Here is a 10,375-nt window from a genome sequence, read left to right on the forward strand (position 1 = left end):
ATTCCGGAAACGGGGTCCTCACATGGCTCCATTCCCCGTTTCCCCGCAGGGATTCCCCATTTTTTTTAGTTCAAGTGAATTTATTTAAAATTTGATTAGTCCATAAAAAATAAACAAAACTTAGTAACTAATCTATGAAATAAACACAATTTAGAAACTCATACATCCATTAAATAAGTTTATCGGATTCCTCATTTTTTTAATTCAAGTGATTTTACTTAAAATTTGACTAGTCCACAAAAAATAAACAAAATATAATAGACTAATCTATGAAATAAACACAATTTAAAAGCTCACAAATCCATTAAATAAGTTTACAACTTAAAATTAAATAAAGTTTGAATAAGGAGTCAATTAAAGACATGTCTTACATTTAAAATATATAAATTGTTCGTCTTTCTCTCTTCACCGATGACTTCACATTCAAATCTTTCTCTTATCTTGGCATCATCCCATCCTTAGTTGTGAGTATTATTCATTCCTACATTTAAAATGTAATTAACAAATAATGTCACAACAACAAAAAACTAGACCACAAAAAATAAAAAGTATCATAAGAAAATAATGTTAATCCTTGAGCACATCTTAGTCATCACGCCATCTTCATCAGAAACGCCTGCATCTTTTAAAAAAGTTGTTAAATGTTTAACCATTTCTTTTCTCGTACTAGTACCTTATATTGTCACATATTTGTAATAAAAGAAAATATTTATTAATATATTAAATGCTAAAAAGAGGTAAAACAAAATAAACAAACTAACCTGTCAAAACTTCAGTTGCAATCCAATGTTGAGTGCACATCAAAGCCTCTATCATCTTTGATAGGGATTATCGTCTTCGATAGAGATTGTCATATGTCCTTTTGTCCTTTGTATGACATATCTTAATATGGTCAGGCAAATGTTTGGTTCAATTTTTATTTTCACCTCCTAATTTTCGTTTGCAATAATTGCAAACTGTCATGTCTACTCCATCTATTTTTTGTTTCTTAAAATGGTTCCAAACAACCAATGTCAATCTCCTCTTTAAAGATCCCTTCTCAATATCCTCACCAAGAATAACACATTCATCAACATTCAATTTATCATCATTCGAGAAGCATGGGCTAAATTTGGAGTTGGATTTGGGATTGGACTTGGAATTGGTCTTGGAGAATCTTTATTTGTAGAAGGTGATGAAGACATTGTTTTCAACCTACCAAAGATTTAATTTTAAAAAAAAATCTCTTTAGGATGGGAACATAATAATACAAAATAGAATTCACTCATTCCCATTTTCAGAGTAAGTAGATGAGTGTCCTTTTAAGTGGTGTCTCCGAGACTTGAATAGAGTTTCTTTGGAATAGGAACCTAACTAGTCAACGGAGTTACATCTAGTGTTTACTATTTCAGGGTCTGGTTTTATGCAAACTCATTGCATAGGATACCCCACTCGCATGTTACCTACCCGAACGCGTTGGATCATTGCGTTTGTATCAAATACAAAGTGGGTCGTATCCATAGTGTCACTAGGATAAGGTACTCATCCTTATTTCTATACTATAAACCCTTTAGGCTGTATCTTGAACATTGATCCCTATATATCTCCACATATAGTTCAAGACTCATAAGACAACCTGTAATGTTAGTTTATTGGATGTAAGGTTATTAAGACAAAACAAAATACAATGCAATCAATAACACTTATTAAATAGCATCGATAACTCTCTATCGATCAATTATTTACATTTTTTATCTATGAGTTTTAGGGCATAAAAAAAACAACATATTACTGACAAACAATAATAGGTATTGATAAAAATCTACCAGTAGTACTTGAAAATAAGTTAGCTTATCTTCCTATATTTGAAAACATCCCTAAGTATAATTTAACAATTTTTTCTAATATATATTTATATTATTTTAAATTTATATTTCACAGATGTTTTGCTCCTTTCATTTGAATTTAGTTTTTATTGTTAATACATTGAAAAAGTAAAAAATGTCAATAAAAAAAATTTAAAAGTTGATTATTAGTTTTTTTGTTTCGAATTGTTAATTTTTTTAATTGAAAAAAATCCACACGAAAATCAAATCTCTAAATCTAAAAAATATTCTAATAGATACAACATGGTTTTATAATAAAAAAAAAATCTCAAATGTATATCGTTGTTAAAGTTTTACTCAAGACCATTTAACCAAAAAATATATTTATTTAAAAATTTATGTTCTAAGGATTTTAAACTATGTGCATCATGAAGCCCTCTAAATAGTATATATAAGAAGGGATATAAAGGGAGATAATTTTTGGGTACCCATTTTGCCCTTATATTTTTAATAAAATTATATATTACCCTTTGTCGAGTAAATGAACCTTTTCAAGTGTAATGCCTATTTAAAATACAATAAAGGTGACCATTCTAATTTTAATTCATAAGAGTACATTTTTATATTTCAAAATTAAAGTTTTATGTCGAATATGTGAAATTGGTCCTAGCGGGACGCAAGTGTTTATGTGTTTGATAAGCATCAATTGATGAAATTGATGCCAAGGGATGTGATTCGGATAGTGGTGGTTGCACATTGAACATGTTTTTCCTTTCACGTATGAGTGAAATGTATTTATAAATGAACAAAATTATAGTGTGTGATTAGGTTCCTAATTAAGAAAAAAATCATATAACTAAAATTAAAAAAAAAAAAAATACAAGACCTTTGAAAGAGACAACTTTGAAAGTAAATCAAGTAGATTTATATAAAAGAAAAGTTTGGAGACTTAAATTCTAAACGTATGCATAAAAATCATGAATTTTCACTTAAAAATTGGAATAAAAATTTCAAAACAATTAAGAAATCGAGATTTCTAGATTCCAAAAAAAAAAGATTAGTTTTCAAATTAAAATTTTAAATATATCGTATTTATTTTTTTCAAAAATAAATATAATTTAAAATTTTAAAACTATATTGTATTAAACATTTTCATAAATTTTAAGGAGATTGAAACAACCTTAAAAAAATATTTAGTTATGAGAGAATGATGAATCTTAGTCTTACTATCTAAATCTCAATTTTTTTCATTTTTTTCATGAAATCCTCTCTTATCATTCTCTTCCAATAGTTGCAACTATTCAAATAGTTATTAACAAAAAATTTGTTTCATATCGTACAATATAGAATAATTTGGTTTAGGAAAAGAACGATATATGAAAATATGAAAAATAAAAATTGTTATAGTTTCTACTTCTTATGGGATCATCCCAAGACTTCACAACTCCATGGAGTTGTGAAGTCTTGGGATCCATAGTGTAAGGAACTAATAAGTATAAAATTGGTATTTTTAAGTAGTGACACTCATTGGGCCAAATAAGGAATGGAGTTCACAATTCCCTACTTCCCAAACTCCATATTTCTCAACTCCTTAGTCCAAATGCTTCTAAAGTTGATGGTAATTAAAATAAAAATAAATAATGATTTATTTATTACATGCTAAAAAGACTATATTTAAATTTTATAATAAAGACCACAAGAATTCATGTGCATATGTATGTGTTCCTTGACTAAGAGTTTTAAAACATGATTATTTTATGTTGATGCTAAAATATTATCAAGGTTTAGTCTCTCCTTTAGTGGGCAACAACGATAAATTTATTTGAACGAAGAAGAAGATTAGTCTGCAAAACAAAAGGATCGAATTATATCTTCACACAAGTAGTTGCCACATGTGCTCCAATACTTAAGTTAGAAGAAGTTCAAGCTTAAAACCAAATTAAACGGTGATTAGAGAAAATTCACCTTTCATAGAGCCCTCATGGCATTTCTATAGATTATTATAACCGAATCCTTTTAGGATTGCGTTTCTCAATCTATCTAGGAGAAATATTTGGGTTTATTGGACTGTCTAGCACGTAAGGAACTGACTGTGGGTTGAACGACCCAACTCAGCTTTGGCTAATCGAGGTCGAGGCACTTTGAATGCGATTTGACTCATTCTGAGGGTTTTATTAAGCCATTCAACTATTGAGATCAGTGTCTTAAATCTCTTTGTTCTCGTAGTTTGTAAACTTGTATAAACAAAATTTTGTTAATAAAATAAAAGTTATTTTATTTGTGTATTAACTCATTTTAATAAACTAAGATTTAATGTTATTTTATGTAACTTAAACATGTATGTGGTTGACATACATGTGCATCATGTTTAAGTAACAAATATGATATACTTTGTAAATGTTACAATTGTTGTAAAGTGTTACAATCAATTTGATCTTAATTGTTCATATAAAAACATGTGAGTAGGGGTATCCTATACAAAGAGTTTGTTTATGACTGGATTGCAAAATGATTAATCTCTTTATAACACTGTTACTTGAAGAGATTAACATTTCAATTGATGACCATAGGTAACTTGACTTTAATTCTGTGAGTTATGAACTCTGTCTATGAGGGCAATCCTTTGATTTGTATAGGTGAAAGCAGTCAGATACGTCAACTCAGTATGCCTACCATTTTGGGAATTTATCTGCGTAGGGAGCTAAAAACATAGCTACACAAGATGAAATTGACTCCTTCCCGATTTTAGAGTAAAAAGATGAATTTCTCCCTTAAGAGCTGATTCCGGGACTTCAACAATGAGGGCCCTTACCTTCTCATTGGCTAGAGAGGAATCTAGTTTATAGTTGGACTATAACTAATTATTCATTAGAGGGACCAGTGATACTTAAGAAGTTAGATGTAACTACAGAGGTAAAACGGTAATTTGGCCCAACTGTAGTTATGAGCAACTCGTGAAGGGTCGACTTACTGTTGATTGGTTATCCGTGGACACAGAAATATATCTACAGTGCGAAGAGTGCAGCTGTCGCCCTTTAGTGGAGTGATCGACAGTCAATGATTGTTGGTTAATTAATTAAAGAGTTTAATTAGTTATCTCGTATCATTGGAGCTTCTAATCTATAGGTCCATTAAGTCCCTTTGCTAGCTCACTAAGGATAAAACAAGAAATAAATGATTTTGGAATAATTTGAATTGTTCAAATGATTGAAGGGAAGTTTTATATTAATGTGATTAATATAAAGTATAAAGTATATTAATACTTTGTAGCTAATTATGAATAAGATTCATAATTAATAAAAGAGTTAAATATTAAATAAGATTCAAATTAATATGATTTATAATACTATATAAGAGTAATATATTTGATTGTTTATATGAATGCGATTCATATAAATACTATAGATTAAAACTAATATGAATAAGATTCATATTAAAATTATAGGTTATGTGAGGAAATATCATTTAAATATGATTCACATGAAATTATATATTTACTTGTTAATTAATTAATATTATTAATTTATTTGTGTATATATATATTAAATTAATAAATATAATATCAATAGTAACTCCCCTTTGGGAGTTATTAGGCGTCGGAAAAAGGGGGTTATAACTCCTCTTCTCCATATCTTTCACATTGAAGAAGAAAAAACCTTTAGAAAAAGTACCATTTTTTGGTTCAAGGAGTTGGAGATTGTTTGTGACTTGGAAAGGAAACACCAAGAAGAGGAGTCTCAATGGTAAGTTCCTCATTATCTCTCATTCATCTCTAAGTAGAATGCTCAAGTGGATGTTTATCTATGTTATTTTCTTCTTTGTATTTCATGTTTTCTGAATTGATTGTCAAATGCACGATGTTCATACGCTTCCTCAAGGAATTCTATTCCTTCATTGACATGAGTGGAATCAACCGTGAGCCAAACGAGCAAGTCAAGGCCAAGGCACTTGGAATGGACTTCAAGCCATCCTAAAGGTTGTATTGGACCATTCGACACAAGTGGAATCAACCACGAACCAAACACGTAGCTCAAAGTCGAGGCGATTGGAATGGGCTTCGGCTCATTCCCACATCATCTTTTGGTATTTTCATTGAAATTTGTGCATTGCATTGGGCTTCACCTTCCTAGATGTTCAAACATTGGTTGAGCTTCTTAAGAACATTTTACCTTTAGGTCCAGAACCACCATAACAATATGTTAAGTACAATTCTTTTAATATTAGTCGCTTTAAAGTTGACCAAAGATGATTATACAACATGGAAAATTTTACTTGAAACTATTTTCGTGGTTGATGACCTAAATTTCATCTTGACTAAGGAATGATCTCTAGTCACAGCCTCTGTGAAGGAGTAATATAACATGCAACAGAATAAATCAGAATCAATAAGTACTCTAACTACTCTTAATTTGAGTTTTAAACATGTTATTCAAGTGAAATTCATAGAGGGTTTGAAACAAACATTACCTTTGAAGACTTAATCCACGAATTCAGTAGTAATACTCCAAGATTGAGCTTGAAACTTCAACAAGACCACCACCAAGATCTTCTCTACAAAGCTCAAGAAGGAATATGTGGTGGAAACACTCAAATCTAGCTGAATTGGAGAGGAATTTTTGTGGGTTTGTGAGGGTTTTTGTTTCAGCAGCACTTCAGACAAATTTTCCAGCAAAATCTATCTTAAATCCATGCATGAAGACTCGTTATATAACATGTTCTCATGCAGGGAGAGTGACTTGCATGGAGGGCAGCTCCTACTTGGAGCTGATTACAATTTGGAGGTGGAATTGGGTGACAAACCACCCAAGAAATGGTTAGTGGATTTTCCCAAAAAAATTGGAAAAATCCACTAACCCTAAAATCAATTTCAATTTTAAAACTAAAATTGATTTTATAATTAAATAAAACTATTTTATTTAATAATTAGTTTTATATAATTAATTCAAAATTAATATTTAATAAAACTAATTTCAATTTTTAAATTAAACCTTTTAATTAAAATTTATTAATTTAATATCTTAGTATTAAATTAATAAAATACAAATTCCACCAATATAATTCAATTTCATATTTAAGTCATAATTTAAATATTAATTGATTCTCCAATTTCATCTAATCTCAACTAATTTAAACGTTTTTTAATTGTATCAAATACAATAAATTGAAAACCCTAAAAATTGAATTTGAACATTTCAAATTCATAACCCTAATTCCAAAATTCATCAAATTAATACTCGATTTGTTATTCCAATTTATGAGCTAGTAGAGGGACCTAACAGACCTATATATCATGAGCTCCAACAATTTGCAATTAATAAGTTAAATGCTTTAAACTGAATTAATTACCATACGTTAACTACAAGGCACACCACTATAGTTTGATAGTTGCACTTTTCTCACTGTAGATATATTTTTGTCCATTTAGACCATAATCAGTAAGTTGATCCTTCACAGGTCGTTCATATTTACAATTGGTCAAAATTACTGTTTTACCACTGTAAATGTATCTTGCACCTTAAGCTCCCATTGACCCTCTATTGCACAATTGATTTATAATACCTATTATAAATCATATCTCTCTCTACCAAGAGAGGGCAGAGCCCTATTGTTCAAGACTAGGCATCAACACTTAAGAGAACAACCTATCTGCAAACCCTAAGTCGGATAGAAGTGAATTTCATCTTGCATAGCTATGTCCCCAACTATCTACCCGGTCTTATCCTTAAAATGGGAGGCTTATTTAGTAGTGTTATTGGACTACTCTCACCTATGTAGATCAAAGGATAATCCCGAAATAAACAGGAGTTCATAGTTAGCTCAGGATTAAGATCGTGTTATCCTAGGTCATTTTAGTTTGAAATAGTCAGTTTTAACAGTAAACAGTCATTATAAAGAAAAGTGACTATTTCGAGGTCCAGTCTTATGCCAACTCATTGCATAGGATGCCCCCACTCACATATCTCTACATGAATAATTTGTGGATCACATCATTTATATCAGTATACAAAATGAGCCGCATCCAATAGTGTTATCAAGATGAAATACCCAACTTCATTTATATATTTATAGACCATTTAAGCTATATACTATAACTTGATCCTGTTTATGTCACCACATAAAGTTAAAGTATTCATACTATAGCCATGGATTTTTTTATTGGATTTTCATAATAGAATGCAATATCAATAACTTTATTGAATAAAATACTCAATAATATTTTATTGATAAATAGAATGTTTAACACAAAATTTACGAACTGCGAGTTCTAGGACATTCCAAACAATCTTCCACTTGGACTAAAACTCCAGTGAGAATAAATATATACAATACAATGTTGAGAAACATAGAGGAAAAATACATAAACTAGGGCATCACTAATACCATAGATATTCTCCCACTTACCTTAGATTACGTTGCTCGGAGTCCTAGTCCAACTAGGTGACCCTTGAACACGTTAGCCGAGAGGGCCTTCGTAAATGGATCAGTAAGGTTGTCTTCAGAGGCTATCTTTGTGACGATCATGTCTCCTCGGTGTACTATCTCTCTGATGAGATGGTATTTCTCTCAATATATTTTCCACATTTGACTCCTTGGTTCTTTCGAGTTGGCAACAACACCACTATTGTCACAATACAGTGTAATGGATAGGTGCATATCTGGAACTACTTCCAAGTCAACGAAGAATTTGTGTAGCCATACTGCTTCTTTAGCGGCTTCACATGCAACTACATATTCTGCTTCCATTGTGGAGTCAGCGATACAACTTTGTTTAATGTTTCTCTAAACTATAGCTCCTTCATTGAGAGTGAAATTTGATCCTGAAGTAGATTTCCTTGAATCTACGTTAGTCAAGAAATCAGAATCAGTGTATCCAGTAAGGATCAAATTCTTATTATACACAAGCATATAGTCCTTCGTTCTCCTTAGGTACTTGAGCATGTTTTTTACAGCAGTCCAATGACTGTGTCCTGGATTGGATTGGAACCTGTTGATGATTCCAACTGCAAAGCATATGTCAGGACGTGTACATAACATTGCGTACATCAAACTCCCAACTATAGATGCATATGGAATTGTTTTCATTTCCTCAACATCTTGAGGTGTCTTAGGACACTGTTCCTTTGACAAATGAATTCCATGTCTAAAAGGCAACATATACATTTTTTGGAATTTTGCATATTATATCTTGACAACATCTTGTCAATATAAAATACTTGAGATAGTGTTAGGGTTCTATTCTTTCGATTTCGAAAAATTTGTATCCTTAAAACATATTGAGCATCACCCAAATCTTTCATTTGGAATTGTGTTGCTAACCATCTCTTTATGTCAGTAAGGAGGAAGCTTGTCTAATTCCCAATGAGCAAGATATCATCAACATAAAGTACTAAGAATGCTATAGTCTTATTGACTATTTTCTTGTAAACACAAGGTTTGTCAACATTCTGTTCAAAGCCAAAAGATTTGATCGCAGTATCAAATCTTATATTCCAGGATCTTGAAACTTGCTTTAACCCATAAATGGATCGTTTAAGCTTATAGACTTTCTGTTCCTGTCCCTTCTGGTTGAGACATAAAAATACTTTCATCAAGATGGCCATTCAGAAAAGTTGTCCTGACATCCATTTGCCATATTTCATAGTCAAATATGTGGCAATGGATAAAAGTATTCTTATAGATTTTATCATGGCAACATGAGAAAAGGTTTCTTCATAATCAACCCCTTCTCTTTGGGTAAAACTTTTTGCCACAAATCTGGCTTTGTAGGTTTGCACCTTGCCAGTTTGGTCTCGTTTTCTTTTGTAGATCCATTTGCAACCTATAGGTTTGACTCCATGTGGTTGATCTACAAGTTCCCAGACATAATTGAAGTACGTTGACTCCATTTGAACATCCATGGATTTTATCCATTGTTCCTTATCAACATCTTCCATTGCCTTTTTAAATGTTAATGGTTCCTCTAAACCATCATCATTTTTTAGTTTCTGTTAAACGCACATAGCGTTTAGGTTACTGAATAACCCTTCCACTATGTCGAGGCATACTCAACTCTTGAGAAGGACTTTATGGGGCAACAATAGTTGTTGATGGACCAACTTGATCAACAACTCTTGTTGATATTTCTATAGTATCTTTGGTCATTTCTTATAATATTAGTTTACTGCGAGGTTGATGACTTTAAATATGATTTTCTTCCAAGAATGTAGCATTTGTTGATACAAACACTTTGTCTTCTTGGGGATCATAGAATAGTCCTTCTTTTGTTTCTTTAGGGTATCCCACAAAAAGGCATAACTTCGTACGTGTTTCTAATTTCTTAGGATTTTGTACCAACACGTGTGTTGGACAACCCGAGATATGGAAATGACGTAAACTAATTTTGCATCCTTTCAATAATTCATATGGTGTTTTTTAAACACTTTTTGAAGGAACAATGTTTAGAATATATACTATAGTCTGTACTGCATACTCCCAAAAGAATTGAGGTAACTGAGCATAACTATAACGACTCGACTCCCTAGGAGTCGAGCTAGGCCGTTACTATACACATGCATACATAAAATTGAAAA

Source organism: Benincasa hispida, chromosome 8, assembly GCF_009727055.1.
Source record: "Benincasa hispida cultivar B227 chromosome 8, ASM972705v1, whole genome shotgun sequence".
NCBI lineage: Eukaryota > Viridiplantae > Streptophyta > Magnoliopsida > Cucurbitales > Cucurbitaceae > Benincasa > Benincasa hispida.